The sequence below is a fragment of the Ambystoma mexicanum genome, chromosome 5q (assembly GCF_040938575.1).
Source record: "Ambystoma mexicanum isolate Mex_15411 chromosome 5q, UKY_AmexF1_1, whole genome shotgun sequence".
NCBI classification, from domain to species: Eukaryota; Metazoa; Chordata; class Amphibia; order Caudata; family Ambystomatidae; genus Ambystoma; species Ambystoma mexicanum.
Window position 1 is genome coordinate 1,278,000,088 of NC_090933.1, and position 26,222 is coordinate 1,278,026,309.

Here is a 26,222-nt window from a genome sequence, read left to right on the forward strand (position 1 = left end):
TGTCTTAGTGTTGTCAAGTCTATGAGATTGACTAACTTGACAATAGAATACATTGGCTCCATGTAAAGAGGGGGGAGGAGGATTTGACATTGGAGAATGGGTTGGGTTACGCTGAGGCCACTGACTTGACTGCAGTACGACGTGGGTACTATAGAGAAGAAAAGGAAACCTGGAAGCCAACCTGACATGCAGAGAAGAGGATCCCATCTTAATGACAGGTCTGATGACACTAACCCTGAGTTAAAAGTAATAGGAAAGACAGGAAACTGAGTATAACAAAGAGAAGCATCAGAATCGTCAGAGTGGGGACTTAATGTTGAAATTGCTGAAGAAGAGTGAGGAACTATATGAGCGGACTCATACTCGTCTCAGTAAAGACGGAATTACAGAGCAAGTTAAGAATCAGTATTTGAACCCAGATACTCATCTCAGTGAAGACTGAATAATAGAAACAGTTAAGAATCAGTATTTGAACACATAGGGCCTCATTAGGAGTGTGGCAGTAAGGCAACAATGGTGCCGGTATCGCTACCGGCCCTGTTGCTACCATACCGCCATACTAGGACTTCTGCTTGCGGGTGCCCTAGCAGCGACCTGGACTAACCAAGTGGCCGTACCCCGGCACCCGCGAGCAGAACATGATGGTAGCAACAGTACCTTTATGAACGGTACCGCTGCTACCACCTTCCCCATTCCCATGGAGCCCCATGGGGGCTGAAATGGGAATGGGGATGTACTGGCTCTGGCACCCGCGCAAGAGGAATTACCGGGTCCGCCGAGGTCGGAATGGCCCGGTAATTCCTCTTTTGCGGGTGCCAGAGCCGGAGTCGAGTTTGGGGGTAGCCATACCGGTAAAACTGGCAAGGCTACCTCCACCTCGTAATGAGGCCCATAGAGTTGTCTCAGTAAAGACGGAGTAACAGAGCAAGTGAAGAATAATTATTCAAATATACAAACTCATCTCAGTAAAGACCGAAGAGCAGAGCCAGTTGAGAGTCATTACTGGAACATCCATACCCATCCCAGTAAGAGCAAAGAAGTAGAGATACTTAAGAATCATTACTGGAGCATTCATTCTAGTTCCAGTAAGACCAAAGAGTTAGAGAAAGTTACGAATCATTACTGGAACATCCATACTCAACCACGTAAGATCAAGAATCATTGCTGGGACAATCTGTCTCTTCCAAGTTAGACCGAAGTGGTGGAGGAGAGTGAGAATCATTTTTCAAACAATAAAAACAAGAGTCTCAGTAAGACCAAAGAGTTGGAAAGAGGTGGGAATTGTTACTGGAACCCTCATACTCGTCCCAGTAACTACCAAGTGTTGCAGGAGGCTGAAAGAAGTGGGAATCATTACTAGAACTCTTCTACTAGTCCCAGTAGCTACCAAGAGGGGGAGCTGAGTGATAATCATGTTGTGAACAGTACTGCATGGTCCAGCCGAGTAAAACATTGAATAGAGAAAGAGTCTCAAGTTACGGTTCAGAAAGTGAGATGCCCAATATCTGAGCTATACAATTTGTTCAATGTAGTTACCAAGATCGGTCCTTTTGGACTCACCGATGACTGACGGGCACCCTAGTTAGATTGTGTTGGGTAGGGAATACCTGTAGCTTAGGAAAAGGTAGGAGTTTTGCATTCTTCTTTAATAAACAAATATTCCAAAGTGGAAGACACTGATCCTTGTCCTTCTGACCCTCTACAGTATTCTACCAGTCAAAGTAAAACCTCACATATTTTCTTGAGTAGCTAATTTCTGCTGATATTGGCCACTCTTTTTATATAAACCCTTGTTACCACCTGCGCAGATCCTCCTCCCTAGGCCTGAGAAGGCTGCAGACGGTTCCACCTCTTTAGAAATGTTGGGCGCCGCAGGCGGCAAGTCCAAGCAGAGACAAAACACAGAAATCGTTTTGGAAGGCATTTGGCCACATTTGATTATTTACAAAATGCCACAGAAGAGAATGCATGTCATTCAAACAAATTCAACAATCCCCCCCTTTGCAGCCCCCAACCGCATGGCCATTTTGCTGGCACCCCTGCAGTCGACCTAGTGCACTACCACCTAGGATGCCACTGTTGGCCTTAGGCACGCTGCCAGCCCAGCACCCCACATGCCACACACACATCCGGCCCTGTGGGCCCAGATACCTTTCAGTCAATTGTCGACTTGTCACATGGCCTATACTTACAAGCCAACCAAACCAACGAGCATCTCCTCTGCATGCCAGTCCCCCAAACCCACCTACTGGGTCAGCAGCCACCCCGTAAGCTCCAGACTGGCAACTTAACCGGCCTCCACTGACCTCCGGTGAACTCCCAAAGACATGTACCCATACTTGCCAACATTCTGTGACCAAAAACATGTAGGATTTTTCAAGGTTCAAAAATAATACTTCACATAACAATGACATCACAGGAAAATGCAAAACATACATTGTTGGCACCACTGGAGCATTCTAAAATGCACAACCCGTCAAACAGCACAACATGGAAAGATGTTCAAATGTTTAAAATGTATAATTCTGAATGGTAAGTTAACACTGAATTCAATGACCTAACTTCACAGAAGGTAATCACACAGAGCTGGAAGGCAACGTTGGTCACTGCTCTGTAGCAGCAGCTCGGGCAGTACATATGTATTCCTGCAGTGCAGGTGCAAGATGAATAACTGAGCAACATGGAGACTGATACCTGCTCTGTCCGATAGGCGATGCTGCGTGATGTGGTACGCTCTGCCACTTGCCTTCAATACGCAAACAAGGCGCAGAATTCCTAAGCAACAAACTACGCCTACATCACCGACAAGAACACTAAGATCAAGCACCGACATACGCCTGGAACCAAAACCCTACAACAGAAAAAAACTCGGAGGATCCTCTTTCTCCCACCAGGCACCCAAAACCTGGAATGACCTACCTAAGAATATACGGAACACAACAAACCACCTAGCATTCAGGAAACTCCTCAAATCATGGCTCTTCACAGGGTAACCACAACGGAGACGCACCAGAATGCACAGACATTAAAACAACGATGAAAATAACTCCAATCCCGGCCACTCTCAAGCTGGACAAACACTCAAACCAAAGAACTAACCACCCGACAGAGCATAAGATATCATGGAAAATAGCCACAAAAGGAAGGCTCCAGAGACTAAACACATACTTAGACCCAGGCGAAAGCCCTCAAGTACCTCACCCACACGCACGTACCGGACGCACCATATCCAGACCGGCAGACACATTTAGATAGAATTGAGAATATTAACATGGCCACACTTGGATGGAATTTGTGGACATTGACTGCGTCGCATCTAGAGGGGACTTTGAATGCTAGCATGCCCGCCCTTAGATAGAATTGTGAATATTAGCATGTCTACATTTAGACAGAATTGAGAATATCAGCCTGCATCGCATCTAGATAGGACCATGAATGCTGGCATGCCCGCACCTAGGTGAAAGCTGAATGCCAACATACGCACACCTAGATAGATTTGTGAAATATTAGCCTGTGTCGCATCTAGATAGGACTTCGAGCATTAGCATGCCCGCACCTATGCGAAACCTGAAGACTAGCGCAGGCCACACCTAGAATTGTGGACATTGGCCTGCGTCGCATCTAGATGGGATTGATTGAAGGATAGCAAGCCCGCGCCTAGATGAAACTTGAATATTGGCATGTGCCACACTTGGAATTGTGAACACCAGCCTGCGTAGCATCCAGATAGGGTTGTGAATGATAGCATGCCCACACCTGGACAGATTTCTAGACGCTAGCTTGAGCCGCATCTGGATGGGACTGTGAATGTTGGCTTGCCCACACCCAGATAGAATTCTAAACATTGGCCCGCGCCGCATCCAGATAGAGTTGTGGGGGTCAACTGGTGCCACACTGGGACAGAACTGCAAATGCTAGCATGCCAAAGGTCAGGTGACCCACTAACCAATATAAGCTCAAACTCTGCATACTTATCTCACTCAAACTCACACAACCATCTCTCGCACAACAAGCCGCACGCACTTCACAACACTGCAACAACACATAAGCCGGACCAACAGCACACGTGGCCTATCACTGACCCAATACCCGCACCAAAGTTCAGCATCTGGTGTATACCGAGTTGAAGCTGCCAACAGAACACCACTCCTCTCACTATCCTACTCCCTCTTCACCTTACTAACCCATCCCACCTTATCATTTACAGATCCGCCAGAGCGCCTGGGGACCAATTCCGTTGGTGACGGTGCGCGGTAGAAATACCTTTAACATTTAACATTTAACTGGTGCTTCACCTAAGGTCTGTCCCCGCCAGAGTGCAGGGCTGAGTCATGTAGCTGTCAGGTCACTGGATTGGTCTGAGTGCAATCAAAGTAATCACCTGCCAGTCCACTGTACAGACTAATTAATGTGTTGCATGCTGTGTCCTGGAGCCTGCCCTAGAGTCACATACATTACTTGCCACTGTAAAAAGCAGTAGGATCTGTCACTGAAATCTGTAGGCGGTAGGGCTGCTTATAAATCAGTAGCCTACTGCCTATATCTGTAGGGTTGGCCAGTGTACCTCAGCGGTACACTGAGCAGGTCTACCGGTCGGCCAACAACTCGTCTTGTCAAACACATTGGCCTCCACAAACCACGGACATGCTGCCCCCACCTCCACGCCCCTCTACCAGGTGTTATGCAAAACCACTTGTATACAACCACAAACCGGTAACAGCCAAACCCAACCGCATGGTGGCCGCCCCTTCTATCGCTCTGTGTGCCGAGCAGCGCCATGTGCACTCTACAACTGACCTATCATACTGATGAGCTGTCCTTCCGGCTCCGGCATGTTACCGGAAGGGCCACCTGGAAAGAAGTGACCTTCCTCCCAACCCAAGAAGGCCCTCTTCATCACTGCTTAAGCATTTATTCCGGCCACATATCATTCCACCCTTTGAATAACCTGACAGAACTCGCACCCTCTTGGCAAGACGCCCACCGGGGCCGGACCTGTGTAAACCCCCCAGATGTGCCCCTGTGCGATGATGGCTTGGATAACCGTCCACCAACAACCCCCCCCCCCCTCCCGCCCCAGAGAGCTTGATCCTACACGGGAGCACCCTGGAGATAGTGCTGCAAGCCATGAACCACAATGGCATTGATTTGGAAGGAGCCAGCACCCCCCGTTTCTGTTCCTGGGCCGCACCCGAGTGCCTGCATGGCCACCTCACCAGCCAGTCATCAACCACCTGTGCACCCACCTGGAAACCAACTCTAGGCCACCCCTCAGGTAGCTCATGTACCCGCGAGGAGACCACGCGGTAAAGACACACATGGGTAGTCTCAGTCGGCTTGACCCATGACGTCACACCCTCTGACCAGCCACCCTTCCCCGCGCCCTGCTCCTGCGCACTTCCTGGGTAAGCTGCCCATGAGCGCCCACAGACATGCCACGTCTCCCGACCAGGTGGGGAAGGAGATTTTGCTCCAGAAAGCGGGAGAAATGTGACTGTGTGTGTGGAAACCCAGGGTTTTAAGTTGGCCGGGGCTAGCCAGGGCAAAGATCCGGCAGTCTCCAAAGACTTTCCTTGAGCCAGCGCACTCTCAGAACATTGCTCCCTCAATCCCCCATGAGTAGCACCAGGGGGCGGTGGTGCCCCATGTCATGAATGTGTGCAGAGAACCTGCTCCATGTCTCGGACTATGCCCGATAGCCTCGAGCAAAGTGTCTCTCAGTGGGCCTCATTAGGACCCTGGCGGAGAGGGTATTACGCCAGCGTAGTGCATGGCGTACCTCTCCGCCATACTACGAGTTCCCGTAGCGCCATGGAGGTTTTCTCCGCCTGGTTTTACCAGCCGGAGAAAACCATGGCGCTACGGGACCTCGTTGTTAATTACGCCACCGTATTTTACGGTGGCGTAATTAACTCCTTCCCCACTCCCATTATACCCTATGGGGCAGAAATGGGAATGGGGAAGGGCAGAATGGGGATTGGGGATTTACCGCTCCGCCGAGGTCGGAATGGGGCGGTAAATCCGCCAACCCCCATGGCGCTATCGGCGGCTTTCCGCCATGCTTCGCGGTGCATTTAGCACCGCGAAGTCCGCCTGGGTCGTAATGAGGCCCAGTGTCTTATCGAGGTTGCAGCGCCGTTGTTCGTAACAGGCTGCACTCGCAGCTCGGCATTTTGCAGTGATGTGCTTGTTGTATAATGACGCAAGGGCTGTTAGTTTGTGGCAGGGGGTGAGCCGAGTGCTTTGCAAGCGATGAGAATTACCATTGGAAGTGCCTGCACTCTTGCTGCAACGCAACTCAATGAGGAGGGGGATTGCGAGAGATGCTGTAACTCGCTTTCGCACTCAAGAAAGCGCCCAGCTGCCTCGGGGCTCGTTGCGCTATATAAGCTTCAAAATATATAAATAAATCTTCTCGTGGCCCTCTGGCATAGGCTGCCACCGATGAGCATCATCTGCATAAGCGCCTTATGCGATGGGGCTTTATGGGAAAAAGATGCTGGGCGACCTCTGTATCTGCGGACCCCATGAACGACTGGTTCCATGTCATTTCAACTAAATAAATGACTTTGTGGTAATTGACTTCATGGTGATTACTTCAAATTGTTACTACAAATGTTTTTTTGGGGTGGGTGTCTTCCCCACGCCCCTCCTTCTCCCTTCACTGCCACCTCTACCCCAAGCCCCTCCCCACTCCTTCTGCCCCATAACCCACAACTACATATACAAATTCGAAGCAATCTTCAAAGTAATTGCCACAAAGAAAATGACTTGCCAAGTTATTTACTTCGTGAAAGCAGCGGGAGACCCTAGCCTGGCCTAACCATCCCTTTTTAATTGACATGAGATAAAATAATGTTATTTGCCAAAGCCATGCTGTGCTGTACTGCCCCATATACCCGCGCCCACGGTGGCCTCTGCTGTTCCTATGGTAATGCACCCAAACAGCTTCTCTAGTAACGCCACTGCGACACCAGATCCTAGAATCAAGCCCTGATAGAAGTGTATCAAAAAAGTAGTGGAACTGCGACTCTGGGGGGGGGGGCAGAGTGGGAAGGAAAGGAGCACTGTGCAACACATTTTTCAAGGGTTGCAGCCATGCTGGTTGACACCAAATTGAGTAGAAATAGATTGCAAGACACAGAGGCATTGACAAATATCTTGCTTATAAAATCAACAGGCTGAAGCCACACATTAAGAGAATTGCACTACACCAGGAGCTCATTTGCAGAGTCAATTAACTAATTAAACACTTAAAAGAATGCTTAGATATAACACTGGCAGGCCCTATACAGCAACATGTTTGGTGTTACTTTGTGATAGAGCGTGCTCAAAGAGTTCTAGAAAGGTTAGGTTTTGGTGGTTGGACATTGACATAGCCATGGCTAGTTGTTAGGTGGGTAAATGACAAGACACACCCATAGGATGTGTGTTTCTCCTCACATGTTATTGCCATCCTATCTGTGTTCCACAGCATGCGATCTGGTTGTACCTAAAAGGTAAAAGGTCTCTGAATCAATTAGAACCACCGTCGTTGTTCTGTCCAGCCTTCCATACCATTGTTTGCATATCCGTCTTGGCCCTGTCACTAATGCCAGAAGCCCTTCCCTAACTGCTAGACCACAGGGCCTAAAAATTCATGTGGTTGCTGGTGTTCCAGTGCAGATGGAACACGGCCTAGCAATTGAGATTGAATCACACCTTTTGGTGGCAGCACCAAAGGTCATTTGCTAATGGCTTGTCCCCTTCTCTAATCACACAGACATACTACAGAATTATGGCATGGAATGTTGCGCAGAGCAATGGTAGTGGTAATGTTTCATTCAAAGCCTTGCATTTATCACTTTTTGATTTTACTACACTCTCCCCTTCAGAATTACATTTTTGTTACTACCAATCTTATCTTTTCAGTTATACTCACGTAGTTAATGCAGCAGAATATATACTTTGAATGTAATTTGTAAGGCCCCCAGTGAGTCGACGCACCTTCTGCAGAATTCTGTGTTCAAACAACTTTACCTGTCATTTATTGTTTGATATAGTTAACCATTTTATTAAGCATGATGTGAAAAACCACTACATTCCAACACAAAATAAACATACTTTAAATCACAGAAACCAAAATTGTAATTTTAGGTTTGAGAAAATAGTTGTAGGCAGCCTGATTGAATACGTACCTCACTTAGAGGTGTGAATGGTCCTCCATCTCCCTGGTCATTTGTACTTTAATGGCTGTGGGGCATACATCAGTGTCTAGGGCAAGAAAACCAATCCTGACCAGGCCTCCTACAATTCAGCCTCTCAGAATGATGTCTCTGAGGAGGCTGCTGAATGTATAGACTGACAACCACCCCCCACTCCCTTGGTTACCAGTGGTGTATAACACCACTGACATGGCCTTCTTTCTGTAGGGGGGGCAGAGGCTGACTCTGGGGTGGCCTGGCCTCCCTGGCCCCCCTGCTGGAGCCGGGCCTGCTGCGCTGTCTATTATACAGGCGATCTAATCGCACAGCTACATCAAAGATAAAGCTACATCAAAGATAGAGCCTCAATGTACGTATTCCTGTACCACTTCGGTGGACATCTGCCGCAGGCACGGCTACCCACCCGCATGCATCACAATGCAGCAACGACCTACGACCAGAAATGTCGGTCTAGCAGGACACATAATGAGTCGCCTCCATACACCAGACTAAAACACAAAGCCCAACACCTCTGCCATCCGTAAGCAGCGACGACCTACAAGAAGAATTTCAGTCTAGTTGGGCACATAACGAGTCTCTTGCACTCGCACACTCTCCTGGCTACGTCAGCACCCATCCACGTGCCTGGCCTCTATGGGTCATGTAAGGGTGCAGAAGTAAGGCTTGGGCACAATGGTGGCATATATTTTAGAAGAAACATTTATTGATCAAGAAAGGGTTGGAAAAATGCCCCTCTATCCCTAAAACTAAGAGGGGGTTCCCTGCCTCAAAGGAAACTTGTGAAACTGTCAGGATGCCCAAAACCAAAATGTCTGTCACTGTCGCGTCTGAAAGCCTACCTCTGTCCCTAGCACTAATAACTTAAAGGAACTGTGCAAGGATGATCTTGTCTTAAAGTAAAGTGTTCATCGAAGTGTCAACCAACAGAAAGGTTCCCAGTCTCTCGGTAATCAAAAGTGATGAAATAACCAAATGTTCACAAATGTCAAACTCCAAGGCTAGGGTTGAGCTTCTTTCCTCTAGCGTCTTTCTTGTTCAACTTTTGGGCTTCTAAGCCCCATACCTTCTTAGGCAAAAGTCACTGGGTAATTCACAAGTCTCAAATTCACAGTTATTTATACCACCAACTTGGCACTCTTCCCTGACACGTGAAGGAATCCTTTTAATTCCATTTTTTTCAGTTCCAGGATTCCTGATCCATTTATTCTCAAACTCTCATTTGGGTGCAGGTCCCAGACTCACAATATTCTGAATGGCATGGTTTACTTTCCTGCAAAGCACACAATTCTTCTACACAGTTTAGTTGTTGTCTCTCGTATGGGTGCGGGTCTCAGACTTGCAATGTTTACTCGCGTGCTAAGCATATAACTCCTCCTTAGCTGCTCCTTGTACAATCAGGGTCCCAGACCCTCTTATTCTTGACTTTTTATATGAGTGTTGGTCTCAGACTCACAAATCATTTTCATATCTGCTTGGTTCACTCTCCTGCCAAGCACACGATTCTCGTTTCTCTGTCTTGGTTATTCTCGGTCTCTCAAACCCTTTTATAATTCCATATGGGTGCGGGTCTCAGATGCGTAATGTCCTCTCAGGGTCCCAGACCCTCTCATTCTCGCTTCTGTTTTCACACCCTTGCTTCTCCGGACCTCTTGGGTTATCTGTGTACCTGTTTGTCTCTTCTGTGTAGGTACCAACATTTCCCGAGCAGCTGCTTCGCTTCTCGGGGCTCGGGTAGGGTTTGCATAACTGGCGGGGTCTGCAGAGGCTTTGCAGATGTGTGGCTCTTCCTGGCTGCGCGTCCTCTCTCTTGGGCGCTTGGCTGGGGCATGGGTTGACCAGAGGTTGGACTCGGCAGCAACCCGCGTAGTCCTTCCGTCCTGGACCACATTCGGGTTCTCCTTCTCCTCCGCTCACAGCTTCTCTTTCTACTGTAATCTGTTTTCCTGATACACGGCTCCTGCTGTTCCTCCTCAGAGAACAGCTCTCTCTTTGCATCTCAGCTGTGCTACCTTTGAACTCTCATGCTGGATTGCTGAATTGCCTTGGGCCAGTCACATATCATGAGAGACTAGACTGCTCACTCTGGTTCTCTAGAGTGATCCCGGACTCCCGATCATCTTCTTCACAGTACTCAAAATAGAGCCATATGTAGGAAAGCTTGTATTCTCTCGTGTCTTAGTGTTGTCAAGTCTATGAGATTGACTAACTTGACAATAGAATACATTGGCTCCATGTAAAGAGGGGGGAGGAGGATTTGACATTGGAGAATGGGTTGGGTGTATTGAAGCAGCGGAATACCGCGTTCTCTGAGAATGGTCGTCACCAGTCCCATAAGGGGCTTCCTTCCCCATGTGATTCTCCCTCGGTGCACCACCCTCAAGGGGACTATTGTACTGTTGAAGCACGGCCCCGGCCCCATGGGAAAGGTCTCCACTGTGGGGAGAAGGGACGGCATCCTCAGATTCGTATCAGTAGCTTGCTGGAGCTCGGCCCTCCCACCTAACTCTCTATCTTGGCTAAATGTACACACGCATTCTTCTTCTTCTGACAATCTTCCCATACCTTAGACTTCGGTAATGCAAGGGCGTTGCCACCACAAGCATGGTGTGGTCATAGTAATGGGATAAAGGCGCTGTATATGAATGACAACCTACTACTACTGCACCATCTGTAGCCCCAGATTACGACACTCTGAGGCCTCTGGGCACTAGAGCGTTGAGGCTCCATCCTTGCAGTGTTTCATGTTTTTTTTTTTAACCTGTTGTATAATACTGATTTTCTTTTTTTTAATACTGCAGTGCATTTTAAATGGAGACTGGGTTTTTTACCTCTATTTTTCTCTTTACACATTTTTAACTCTTACATATGCTCAACAAATAGGCCTGTTGTGTATTGTGATGAATCGCAGGATTCAGTCAGTTCTCTCCAGAGGGAGATTTTGCATGTGAGGCTAAGGAGATGAGCTTGCTCTGCAATACCCTCCATAGGGGTAGAAGCAAGCGGAACCTCACAAGGAGAGACTTCCCCCTTGGGGTCAAAGACTCCCCTTCCGATGAGGAACTCTCTAACCAATCCTCTTGTAATCCATCCATTGCAACACCTTCCAAAAGCAAACATGAAGAACACACTCATGTTTGTTATTGTCATGTAGACTCCTTGGGTTGAACTAAGGGAATGTACTTAGGTAGCACTGAGCCGAAGAAGATGATTGGAACATTACAGAGTACGAACATTCAATCTAAGTGGCTATACTTGGCTAATACTGAGACAAAGAAGATCATGTGAGTGATACAGAGTACTTCCCCAAAAGAGAAAACAGAATCTGACACTCTGCTGGGGAAGTCCCAGCATTGCGTCATAAATCAAGGACAAGGAGGAGTCCAGAGAGTGAGAGAAGCCCTGGAGCTTCCAATCAGCTGTTCGAGGAACGCTGAAGCATAGGGGAACGCACTGTTCCCAAACTGGCTGGTAAGCTGGCGTGTACATCCTATATGGGTGAAACCCGCACTGGAGGAAACAGAAGCATGAGAGCCAGAGATGAGCAACCAAGTCCACGGTGGTGGTGTGACCAAGAGTCAGTGGACTGGGAAGTCCAACAACTACGCTGAGGCCACTGACTTGACTGCAGTACGAAGTGGGTACTATAGAGAAGAAAAGGAAACCGAGAAGCCAACCTGACATGCAGAGAAGAGGATCCCATCTTAATGACAGGTCTGATGACACTAACCCTGAGTTAAAAGTAATAGGAAAGACGGGAAACTGAGTATAACAAAGAGAAGCATCAGAATCGTCAGAGTGGGGACTTAATGTTGAAATTGCTGGAGAAGAGTGAGGAACTTTATGAGCGGACTCATACTCGTCTCAGTAAAGACGGAATTACAGAGCAAGTTAAGAATCAGTATTTGAACCCAGATACTCATCTCAGTGAAGACTGAATAATAGAAACAGTTAAGAATCAGTATTTGAACACATAGGGCCTCATTAGGAGTGTGGCAGTAAGGCAACAATGGTGCCGGTATCGCTACTGGCCCTGTTGCTACCGTACCGCCATACTAGGACTTCTGCTTGCGGGTGCCCTAGCAGCGACCTGGTCTAACCAGGTGGCCGTACCAGCACCCGCGAGCAGAACATGATGGTAGCAACGGTACTGAAGTGGGAGAATGGAACAAAAGGCTCCCACCAATCCCCTCACACCCCTAGCCTAGAGGATCTAGGCCCAGACACCCGCCACGAGAGGAGTTTGCCCATCTACCAGATGACCAGATACCCTGGTACAGGAACATACGGATGTGCCCACCAGCCTGCCCACCAGCCTGCCCTGCCCATGCCGACACCTGCGGCATGGATGAACTCGACTGAACCATTCAACAGTAAACAAACACATCGTTAGAGATGCCATGACGACCTAGCCAACGGTCAGCACACCCTGGACACTCTCACACCAGAGAACTTGGTGAGTATGCCACGCACAACAAGCAATGTGAAATTGTGAGGGAGGGGGAGGAATTGAATACGGGAGGCGGGAGGTGTTACACAGGTGCGCAGCGAAGGTTTGATAAATTAGTGTTGACAGTGAAGTGAATGGTAGCTGGACAAGTGCGAGAGCAGTCCGCTACGTTACGGAGGAGGAGGGGCGGAGCACGAAAACATCACGTGCGGCCGTTCGTAGACACTGATTGGCCTAGGTCGCGACCACGTGTAAGGGTGTGTGTGTGTGTGCGGTTTCCTACGATTTGGTGATTATTGATCAATGAGTAGATGAGGATCCCTATTGATCGAGCAGGAAACTCGATAGATAGATGACGTTTCCCTGTAGGCGGTAGCTAGCTGGTTGCCTAATACGGAAGATAATTGGCTGGTTAACCCCTCCTGTCGAGGGGCGTATCAGACGCGAGGCGACGCAGCGTGCGCAGTCCGATTATATTGTTGATTACCTTGTTCCAGGCGTGACAGGAAGACAGCTGTGGGGTTAACGGGGGTAGATTGCAAGCATATTTTGAACTTTTAAAAACATGTGAAGAACTTACCAGTGGTTTTGAAGAAGATCGGTGACGTCACCAGTAGGGCTTTTCATAGGATATCTCGAACACAAGGCATTTTTCTTTCAGAGAGTGGTGGGGAAGAGAATTATGGTAAGGGAGTGGAGACGGAGATAAAACGGTAACGAGTTGATCGGGGGAAGGTGAAAAGGGGAACGTGGCTGCGCACGGAGAACGCCGGCCACGGCAAGTGAAGAAAGAGGAGGAGGGGTAAGAGAAAGTGGGACGGCTGTATAAGAACGTAACACGGGGCACGCAGCCGCAGGGGGCTACGTGCGCATCGGCCGCAGGGGGCCGTAAAGGTGTTCGGTAAAGGAAGAAAAGAAAGAAGAGAATATACAAATGCAAATGCTATATTTTACTATTATTTCCTTAGCGGACAATCGCAAGTCCCCAAAATTACAGGGCCAGGTAAAGATCTAAGACTGTATAGTGTACACTGTTAGCAAGATAACCGCTACCAAATAGGGGAAGGATAACAAGTGAAGCGCTACTATGTCATACGGGACAGGATCGGGAGGGTGGGGGAACACCCTCACTACCCCGCTACAGGACAAATGTAAAACACTGTCACCCCATAGGGAGAAACTGATCAAGTATAGCATAGAATGGACACAGGGGACGGACAACAAAATGACAACACCATGGCCGCCTAATGGCAGTTTCGATCCATATACCCAACACTCGCTATTAACCCATCTGCATAACACATACAAGGGGAAGAAGTTGATACACCACGTGGAGGTGTTTAACTTATGGAGGATGTTCCAAGGGTCCCGACCAGGACCAAACGGAATGTTCATTATGGGGGAAACAACGGAAGAGGAGAAGATTAAGGAGGAAGGAGAGAATGGGGAAAAAGAGAGTGAAGGCACACAGAACACGGGGAACGGACAAGAGGGAGGAGAGAAGAGTAACAACATAAACGAAAAGGAAATAAAAAAGGAACAGAGCGACGATATACCCCTAGCGAAGGTAGTGAAAAAGGAGGAAGGGGGCTATATCCTTTAACAGAACTACGAGACATGGTTCAATTAAGGGCGGCTGAGGGGTACTCGAACCCGGCATAGTGGCACAGCGAGTAGAGCGCTCGCTTTGACACCCGTGCAGAGCCTGTTAACGCAGGTTCGAATCCCGGCGGGGCCAAACTCAGCCTTTCATCCTTCCGAGGTCGATAAATGAGCACCACACACCGTGGGTAATAATAAGCAGCGCTCGGATACCTGAGGGTTTGTAGCGCTATATAAAAGCCTAATTATTATTATTATTATTATACAGCCCGCCACCATATACAGGCACAGGTAGCCACACGGGAAGGGAGCAGACTAATACGTCGGGATCAGCTCGCACAAAAATACCCGCAGGGGAAGGGGGGATCGGCGAAGAGCAGATCGCAGGAATAGGACAGGATGAGTGGGTAGCTGCGCAGGTATTATTAAAATTACGAGGTTCATTAACAGAAGAAGAGGAGGAGGTAGTAAGGAAAATGGACGAGGATAACACCAGGAAGAGTGAAAGGAAAGGGGAAGAGGGAAAAAGAAAGGGGGAAGAGCTGTTACGACAAAAGGAAGAGATTATGGAGGAACGATTAGCAGAATTAAGGGATGAGCAGAATGCACTGATCAAGCAGCTCGAGAGAGAGGAAAGAGAGAGAGCACGGGAAAGGAAAGAAAGCAAGAATGAGTTGGGAAAAATGAGGGAATGAACCGAGGAACAAAAGAGAGAAGCAGAAAGGGTAAAGGCAGTAGCAGAAAGGGTATCCAGAGCAGCACTGCGTGACAAGAAAAGAGAGGAAGAAGAGAAAGAAAAGGAAATGGAAATATGGAAAAGGAGATTACTATCAGAAACGACAAGGAAATACGAAGAAGGGAGAATGATAGAGGGTATATTAGAGCGGGAAAGAGCGAGATGGGAAAGGAAGAAAGAAGAGGAAAGGATAATGGAAAAGATGAGTAGTGAAGTAATGGAGGAATTGAAAAAGAAAAGAGAGGAAATTTGGTAGAGAAATAGCGGAGAAAAATGAAGGGGAAAGAGAAGATAGGAAAGGGGAGAGTGAAGTAAGGAGGTATGTACACAGAGACACAGAAGTAGCTACAACATCAGCACAAAGGGGAGCAATTGGCAAAGAAGACAAGGGAGGAACGGATCTAATAGACTTAAAAACAGTAACGATTAGGGGGAAAAAGACAGATTGGGGGTTGCCATTAATGGAGGACTTTTGGAGTGAGGAAAAGGAAGGAATGGAGAAGGAAGGAAGAAACAGTGAAAGGGAAAGTTTAGATAAATTGTACATCACCCGGACAAATGGAGAATCACCATGGATCTGCAGGAGAAAGGAAGAACTGGAGGGAGATGAGGAGGAGGAGCAGGGATTGGCGGAAAGGCAGACACGTGAAGCTACACCCTCACCATCCCGTCCAACATGCTCCACCACCCCACGCTCATTACGTGCAACATGCCCACCTAAACTCGCACCCTTCCCCCACGAACTGACACCCTATGCAGGCAGGCTTAGAGACCTCCCTGGACGCAGGCAGGGAGAACAAATACACACGCCCACATTAAATAAAGGAAATGATAAAAGAAGGGGAAGGGATGGAGGAGAAGCAGTTACAAGCAGGGGAAATATGGACCCCATTGACGATGTAGAAGACAGGGAAGAAGAGGAGGGGTGTACGGATTTGATTGTGTGGAACCCAAGGGGCCAACCAGGACACAACTTAATGCCACTTCTGGAGAGGGGAGGGGTTAGACCACAATACGTCCCATGGAAGCATGCAGACAAGGAAAATATAAAGTGCAGGCTCCCATCATTAAGTGGAGGTGCGGGAAAATGGATATATGAAATGGAAAAACACACCGCAGGACAGAAACTGGCAGTGGGGGATGTAAAGGGCCTTCTAATATCAATATTAGGGGATGCAGCAGATGACATCTGGAAGAGAGCAGACTTCCCCGGGGTCACAATAACAAACACATCACACGATGGGGCACCATTCACAAACTGCAGACATGCATTATGGCAAGCGCTGAGGGTACAGTACCCAGACACATCAGACATAGGAGCAATTACCTCACGCAAGATGCGTGAGAACGAAGATCCTGTTGATTATATCCAGGAAATTCAAGAGAAGTGGCGTATGGAAACTAGAGAACAATGGGACAAAACACCAGCAATATTCTATCATATACTAGTACAAGGGCTCCCAGAAGCAGTTCAGAAACAACTGAAGAAAGTAGTGGGGATGGAAGCAAAAGCATGGCCAGAAATACAACTGACGATAGTGCATCATTGTAGGACATGGCAAGAGAAAATGAAACAAAAGGAAGAGGATAGAAAAACGGAAGAGGCTAAATTGGTACAGAAAAAACTTACTAAATACACGATGGAAGGTGCACTAATAACTACACCTGCAACAATGACTCAAAACCCAACACAAGTAGTGGCTGCACAAGATCCCTCCCAAATACAATCATCACAGATTGTAACACAACAGCTGCCGCCGCTCCAACCATACACGACTAACATGGGAGGAGGATACTCAATGCTAGGAGCTGGATATTATAATTACAACAGGGGAAGGGGAGGAATGATGAGGGGGAGAGGATACGGATATAACACACAACAGCAAGAGGGAGGATTTAGAAAATTTCTACCCCACCGGGCAACCAGTATACCAGGACAACTCAGGAAGCTTTCCATGGCAGAACAGGGAACCACCGGTGTGTTGGATTTGTGGATTAGTAGGGCACATGTCACGCACATGTAGAGTGAGACCAGGCACACCATCATGGGGTGAACAGGGACAACAAGGGCCTACACAGGAACAGCAGGGCACCCAGCAACAGCAGGCATTGCAACAGGGAAATGGGCATCAACAACTAATAACACAACAACAGCCACAGACATATTCACTGCCACAACAACAGGTAGCGATAACACAACAACCCCAAGTACAGCAAGTACAACAACCTGCCCAAATTCAAGACCATAACATAACCTCTACCAATACACAACTACAGCAAACACAACTGGGAAGGGTGACGGTCTTGGGACACAACCCTTACACAGGAAGTGGTCAATCATTATACCCACAATAGGACAGCCCACAGACGACCTTGGTGTGTCCCATCCTGTCGGTAACACCTAATAGTGTGGAGGAACCACGCATAGAGGTAACGATAGGTGACAAAAAATGATCATTCCTTGTTGACACCGGGGCGACCCGGTCTTGTATAAGGGAAGGTACATTTAAGATGTCAGGTGAAGCCATGAACACCCAAGGATTCTCTGGGGCTAGGGAGTTGGTTCCCTTTACTGATAACATTCCCTTATCAATAGGGGATTATGACATGTCAGTCCCGCTTTTATATTCTAGGGCCTCACCAGTAAACATACTGGGGAGAGACATAATGAGCAGGTTGAATATGACGATCTCCTTTACGGAGGACGGCATAATTGCTCCACTCCAGGAATAAACATGCTCACTGCACGACAAATTATGCAAGCATACTGTGGACAGACAGTGATTAGGGCTGAGCCAGTAGATGGTGAACTGTTCCAGTACGGGACAGATATGGCATTTGCATGGATGCCAGTAATAGAAGGAAAGATCTCGAGGAGGCCAGCAGCCTATTTGTTTAGACCAGAAACACCAGCCAATGAACCAGAAGGAAAGGTGATTTCAGTGAACATAGAGAGCATTATAGCAACTGCTGATTACATCGCAGTACATGCCCAAGACAGAGAAGGAAGAGCAGGGAGGGCAGTGATAGCCCTAGCAGAGGGATGCAGGCTCAACCAGGTGTCAGACGATGAGCTCTTCTCAGAAGAAAAGGAAGAAGGTAAAATGGTATTTATGATGAGTGTAGAAATATGGCTAAGAGTGACGTACAAACAAGTGTCACAGAAAATTGCAATGGCACTTGAAGCACCCACATCCACCCCCGTTCCCTTCTTTGAGGAAGATATGGCAAAGTTACCAACATCATTATGGAATACTAGTCCCTATGACGTGGGGTGCATAAAAAGTATAGGGGGAGTAAGAATAAAATTGAAAAAAGGTGCAATACTCCCCAGAGTGAAGCAGTACCCACTATCAAAAGAGGCAGATGAGGGCATATATGAAACAATAACGGCCCTTATAAATAATGACATATTGGTACCATCAGAATCACCATGTAACACAGCTGTATACCCAGTGCGCAAAGCTAAAGGGGGGTCTTGGCGCTTCATACAGGACCTCAGGCCCTTGAACAACATAGTGGAAGCAGAAAACCCCATAGCAGCAAACCCGGCCACAATATTGTGTGGCATTCCAGCAGAGGCATCACGATTTACAGTAATAGACCTCAAAAATGCTTTTTTCTCAATACCCCTGCACCCAGACTCACAAGATCTGACAAGCTTCACGTACAGAAACACAAAATGGAAACACACCAGATTGCCACAAGGGTACTGCGAGTCACCCTCAATTTTCAACAGAGTAATACAGATGGACCTGGGTAACATTGAAGTGGAAAGCACAGTGTTGCAGTATGTTGATGACATAATAATTTGCAGCACAAGCGAAAAGAGATGCAGAGAGGACTCATTGAAGATGCTGACAATATTGGCTGAAAAGGGTTATAAGGTAGACAAGGAAATGTTACAGTACTGTCAGGAACAGGTACTTTACATTGGTCAGCTCATATCCCAATACGGAAGAAAGATTGCACCACAAAGAGCACAGGCCATCTCAAAAACGCCGCTGCCCCAAACAGTGAGGGAACTGCAGCAGTTCCTGGGACTGTGCAACTACTGTAGAGCCTGGGTATTTGATTACAGTTCATATATAGGACCCCTACTTGAGGGATTAAAAGAAGCTAACAAAGGGGAGAAAAAGTTGGGGTGGACAATGGAAATGAAAGAGGCCTTTGATGAACTAAAAGATGCAATATCAACTGCTCCGGTACTGGCCACCCCAGATTATGAACGACAATTCTTTATATTTTCACATTGCGACTCAGCAGTAATGAAAGCAGTGTTGGCTCAAAAAACAAGCATGGGTTACAAACCAGTAGCGTTTTACAGCGGCCACTTGGATCCTGTGATGTTAGGACATTTCCCTTGCGAACAAGGTCTCGCCGCAGCTGCCTTTGCGGTAGAGAAAGCATCATCAATAACAATGGGGTTCCCAACCACACTATTTGTGGAACATGCACTCTTTGCAATATTGAACAAGCCTAAGTCCACACTAACCACGCAGAGGGCGTCAGGTTATGAGATCATCTTATCTAGACCAGAATTATCAATTGTTAGATGTAGCACAGTTAATCCTGCAAGGTTTATAGCAGAAGTAATTGAGGAAGGAGACTATGCACACGATTGTACACAGACTACCGAAATGTACTCATGTACTAGAAAAGTTGAAGAGGACGCACTAGATGGAGGAGAGCTCTTGTTCATTGATGGGTCATCAACAATAGACCAAAGTGATGGGATAAGGAGAACTGGGGCAGCAGTGGTAAAAATGACAGAGGAACCGGTGTGTGTGGCGGTGAAATGCGTACAATTACCACAGCATTACTCTGCTCAAGCAGCTGAATTGGTTGCACTGATCTTGGCATTGAAGGAAAGCTTTGACAAAAGAGTGACTATATATTCTGACAGCGCATATATCACGTCTACTGTCCACTCAGGATTGTCCAAATGGAGGAGAAGAGGGTTTAGGAGAGCTGACGGCACCCCAGTGCAACATGCTCTCTTATTAGCTGAACTAATTGAAGTAATAAATGACCCCCAAGAATTAGCTTTGGTCAAATGTACCGCACACACTAATGGAGAAGATCATATCTCAAAAGGGAATGCAGCAGCAGACGCACATGCGAAGTATGCTGCATATTTTGGTGAGATATGGAACCCCCCAGAGTTAGAGAGAGGGAGAGGGAGGGGGATAGCTAAGGAGATGCTGATAAGAGAAGGGTACACCCATCTCCCAGCCACACAGATAATGGAGCTACAAGCGGCTGCACCAATGGCAGAAAAAGAAATATGGGTAAAAAGAGGATGTACAATGTCACCAACCGACGCACTATGGCGCCAGGGTAACACTGGAAAGATGGTAATGCCATTGGCACTATTGAACACCGCCCTGAGCCAACTCCACCACCCAGCCCACACAGGCAAGGAAGTTATTGCAGCACGAATTAGGGAAGATTGGTTCTGTCCCGAGTTAAATTCCCATATGACCAATTTTATCAGCAATTGTCTCACATGTCAACAGTTCACGGCCGGTCACACGGTCAAGGTGATAAAAGGTACTATACCCCGGCCAGAGGGACCCTTCCTGCACATCCATATTGACTATGTTGATATGATCAACGTATGTCAAGGAAATAGGTATATGATTGTAGTAGTATGCCCATTCTCCAGGTGGATTGAGGCAGGACCCTGCTCACACCCAGATGCATTTAGAGCAGCTAAATTCCTTGTGAGGGAGGTTTTCCCCAGATGGGGAGTGTGCAAGGTACTGCGGTCGGATAATGGCCCACATTTCGCTAATGAAATGTTCCAGAACATCACATCCTTACTGAACATCAAGCATAAATTTGCATGTGCATATCACCCGCAGGCCAACGGTATATGCAAACGCCTTAATGGCCTATTGAAGGAGGCAATTGCAAAGATACAGCAAACAACAAAGAAGAGTTGGTTGTATTGCCTTCCGCTAGCTCTATTTGAGCTGAGGAATAGACCAGGCTCCGACCACCACCTCACTCCTCACGAGGTGGTGACCGGACGTCAAATGCGCCTTCCTCTAACGCCAACATCAAGAGCATTCACAGATTATGAAAACACTGCAACTGTTCTTGGCGCGGATAAAGAATTGGAAAAGGGAAAACTGTGCAAAATTGCTAAAGGTGACCACGTGCTACTCCGCAATTTCAACAGAAAGTGGAACAGCCCCCGCTTCACTGGCCCCCACCTGGTAGAGGAGGTATATACGAGAGCAGTAAAGTAACAGGACAAACGTGCTTGGAATCACCTACACGACGTAAAGATCTGCAAACTCCAGACCCGCCCTAGCGTCACCGACAGGGCCATTGGAAGAACAGCAACAGCATCACCCACGGAGGAAGAGACTTCTACCACAGCTGACGACCTAAGTGTCTCCTCCCCAGAGACAACTACTGAAATAGAAAAGGGTAATTCCCATACCGCCCACCCCATGGTCACACGATCAAAGAGTAAAGAGACTTCCGCCAGTTGAGCCTCAAACCCTCTGCCCATCGACCCCCTACCCACTGCAGTAATCACCCAACTGAAGGACATTGTCTTGCACATATACACATGTATACACTTGAATGTTCTCTTTTTTCTTTCTCGCACATGCAGGTACCGCGTATTATTGTACTGCTAAGAAAACAGATAACTAACAAAGTTCATTGCCCAGGAGTAGATGCTACCCTCAGACGATAACTACCCTGAAGAGCTATCACACCAATTTGTCTATCACATAAAAAGGCCAAAATACCTGAAAAGAAGGAGGGTACTGAAGAGGGAAAATCGAGACCAAACCTATGTCCCCTCACCCCAAGCGCATACATAGAAGAACAACAGGAAGAACAAGGAGCGCACTTATCATTTGAACCAGGCCCCAGCGCACCCATGGGTGACAAATATGCTGAAACATACCCACTTCACCAACAGTGCAACTTCCATGCTACATTAGAATCAATGCTGCAATATCAGAATCTACCAGCACAAAAATCCCTGTTTAAAGGCTTGCAAATGCCTATATGAATTAACATGGTCTAAATGCACAGTGTAAAATCATGTTTCAGGAAAATTACAGCCAAGCTCATTTCACTCACTGAACACTGGCTGCGGGAGCCTCATCAACATTCCTCGCAAAAACCCAGTCCGACCTGCCAAGGCCGTAAGTTCAAGATAAAATTGCTTTCTGCAGACAGACATTTTTTAATTATCCACAAATGCGAATAAACCACGGCAACCCAGTGTGCTTTTTTTTTCTTTCCGGGAAAGAATGACATTTTCTCAAGGACTCGCACAACATTGAAACATGAATTGTAACAAGCAAGGGCCCAGGTGCGAACTGTTTGTTCAGCTAAAAGTTATGGGAACAAAGTCACATTGCAACAAGTTAAGAATTAGGTAATGGGGGCTGGCACAGCTAAATCAACCCACTGACGCAGGAGGTTAATATCCATTTATCAGGCTCTCTATAAGGGCTACATATGTAACCCACCACTTTGCAGCCAATAACAGGAGGAGATAGGTTTCTGGGAGCTGATCCAATTCTGTGAGGTCAGCCTGCAGTGTGATTATAAAACTGACTTGCAAGACAGCCCCGGGGGAGACGGCGCCTGAACTCGCGATGCACGATGCTCTGTGCTTTTCTTTTGCTTTTTTCTTTTTTCTTTGCCTAGAAATAAATGCAGTTTGAAACATGCTGCTGCCTGCTTGGGACTCTGTTGCATTTCTGGGGGCCATATGGGAGGTGTTGGGGCCTCCCATAGCTGGTGAGGGTATGGCTGCTGGCCCCCCACTGCCCTGGGGGGGGATCCAGCTTCTCCCCAACAAGTTGGTGCCCTCTGTGAGGCTCATTGCTCATTGTAACATGGGTGAATGAGCTCTGCCTGCGCAAGCCCTGCGGTGGACTGAGCTCCCTGCCGCCGACTCAAGGAAGCTGTGGGACCCTCGCCTGCACCTGAAGACCACCGGAAAACGCGTAACCGGCTAAAGGCTTCGGGGGCCACTTGGAAATACCCCGCTTGAGGGCAGGTGAGAGCCCTGCAGGAGAAGGGGTCCGGTGAAGCGCATTGAGGGGGTGTCCAGCAGCCGTGCAACTGCCAGTGCAGCATAGGAAAATGTAAGTCAACCAGCAACATGGGCTTTGAGGGGGGGAATTGTTTAAAGTAGAAATGTTAAAGTGTTTTGTTTGGGTAGAAACTGAGGGAGGGATTGTAAATTGGGTGGTGGGTGATTGTACATTGTCGCAAAATTCAGCGCATTGGTGGTGATCGGCACGTGAATTGTAGTTGGGACTGTGGTGGTGGCAGTGGTCCCTTCTTGTGTTTTTGAGCCTATTGGGTGGGGTAGTGACTCCCTACACATAGAACAGGAGTGCCGCGCTGATTGGTCTGGATGGTGATTTCATGTACGGGGTCTGGATTTCCTATGAATTGACGTTATAGATCAATGAGTAGATGAGGTTCCCTGCTAATTGAGCGTTTTAGTTCAGTGAGTGGATGATGTTTTCCCGCAGGAGGTAGCTAGATTGTTCCCGAGTGCGGAAGATAGTTGGCTGGTTAAGGTCCCCTGGTGAGGAGTGTATCACACGCTAGGCGACGCAGCGTGTGCAGTCCAATTATAAGAGTTTTATTGTGGTTTACCTTGTTCCAGTTGAGACAGGAAGACAGCTGTGGGGATTGTGGGGTTTTATTTTGGGATTTTTGTGGGGTTGGGAGAAATGGGTTATTTTTCTGTGTATGCACATTTGTCTGTTCATTTGCATTGTGTTTTTAGTTTGGTGACGTCACCCTCAGATTGATGCATAGGACACAAAGTTTTGATGGTGAGGAGATAGTGGTGTGGTTTTGGATTTGGAGAATAGGTGATCCAGAGGCGGTGTGTGGAAGACACATGCGCAAGATTGTGGGGGTGTGCCGGAGAAGGCAATGGTTTGGTGAAGATGGGTTGCACGTGGAGTGCACTGGCTAAGGTGCGGAGCCAAGAAGGCTCACAGAAGTTGAATAATGTTCAATTATCTTCTAACTTTTGCTCCCTGAACAGCGGACTATCGAAATTTTCGAATTGAATAGAGGTAAAATGTATCACACAATACAGAAACGATTCCCCTTCACCTGTTGTGTAGCACACAGCTTCCATGCCGAAATAAGTCAGTAAAACATAGTGTGCAAAGATTCAAAAGTACTGAAGGTAAATTAAAAAAGACCATGGCTGCTCATAGGCGGCTTCTCCAGAAGCGTGCAGCAATCGCTAAGGACACACATACACAGCACTTACACGGGAATAGCTTTAAAAGCACATGGCTACAGTTGAACTGTGTGCACGAAGGAAAGGGAAGATGCGAGGGGTCAGCTGATGCTGAACCAGCGCGAGCAGAGGGAAGAGGGGACTCACCCTTCTGAACCTCCGGGAGTGTAATATTTGATGACACAGGGGCAGAGAAAGGCAGATGAGGACAAGTAGGCACAAAATAAATTATTAAAGTATGCAATGGGAGGGGCAGTTAAAACAGCCTCAACACACACGCACAAGAATAACAATAGTAGTGTCAACAATCACCACAATATGCACCGCCCATGTGGGGAGGATACATGGGGCAGGATGGGATCATTTCAGCAGACACCACAAGCACCAACGCAGGTACTGTCACCACTACATATACAGACACAACAAATGACAGCACCACTACCCCAGGACTGACTAGAATAACAACACTGGGGCACTGCACAGCAGCCAGCACCCATACAGAACACTGACACAATAGCAATGGTACCGGTTGCATGACTGGGAGGGGTCTTCCTGGTGGGGAACAAACCTTTCAAAGGACATAGATTGACATTATACCGCTAATAGGACAGCCCAAGACAAACTTGATTTGACTCACTCTGCCACACACACTCATGCTCCACCTCCCCGACAGAGCGGGCGAGACGCGCACCGACACACACACTCACGCACACTCAATAATGCAGAGGACAATTGCATAGGGGTGGTGATAGGTATCAAAACATTTTCTTTTCTGGGTGACAGTGGGGCGACTAGGCCATGCATTAGGGAAGAGACATTTGTGACATCATGAGCAATGTGGATATGACCACCTTATTAACAGAGAAATCCATAACTTGTTAAACACCAGGCATACACATGTTGAAAGTAAGGAAGATTGTTTAAGCATAATGGGGGTGCACGGTACAGAGGGGGGTGCATAATGATAGCGCATCACAAGAGAGTACATTTAGCTACATTTTGAGCACACATCTTTCAGTGAGGAGACTGGGCTCATGAATACACGATTAACACAGAACAATTAAATGAGACACACAAGGTGGAAGAAGGTGCACTTGAGGGGGGAGGCCTACATTTCATTGACAGTTCACCACGGGAGGACAGAAATGGAGGTAAAGGGTGGATGATCCATGTTCCCAACAGAATTAATTTGGCGACAAAATGACAGTGCAAGTGGTACTGCCACTAGCACTTTTGAAAATAACACTGGCACGAATGCATTAGCGAACACACATAGGGAAAGAGGTCATTGCTGCACGAACTGGAGAATAATGGTTGTATTAAAATTTGAGAGCAGATATTGAGGGGAGAAATATATATTGTTTAAATGTAACAGTAATTAGAAATATATATTGTTTAAATGTAACAGTAATTACAGTAGTGGAGTAATAAAATACTAGACTAAATGAGTAATTAACAGAGTAGGTAGGCTTTAAAAAGTGGACATGGGGTGGGATAGAGAGAATGGGAGTAAATTGGTAGCGGATTTCATTAGTACCAGTTTAAAGTGCCTGCAGTTCACGGCGAGACACGCCCTGAGAAGTGTGAGAGGAGCCATAGAAAAAAAAAAAAAAGGATTTAAAAACCCTGCGATTATTTTAACTAAGTAACATGGTGCACTTAATTTAGAAACACAGCCACCCTATATGACAAATTTACCACCCTGATGTTTCCCTATTTAGCTTGTCAGTGCCTGATGCCCCACGGGACAAAGGCACGCACTATAAATAGCTTACAACAAAAGCACAGTAAATATAAAGATCCAAAGGCCCATTTGTACACTAGCACCCAAATTGCATATATATGATCCAAGTGTGTAATGAGTATCTTCACATAAATTAAGTGCCTACCCATTTTCTGGGTACATTCCGAATTGTGTAACAATTTACAGTCAGACCGCCATTGAACGCCACCAGGTGGTGACAGGATGGTGCATAG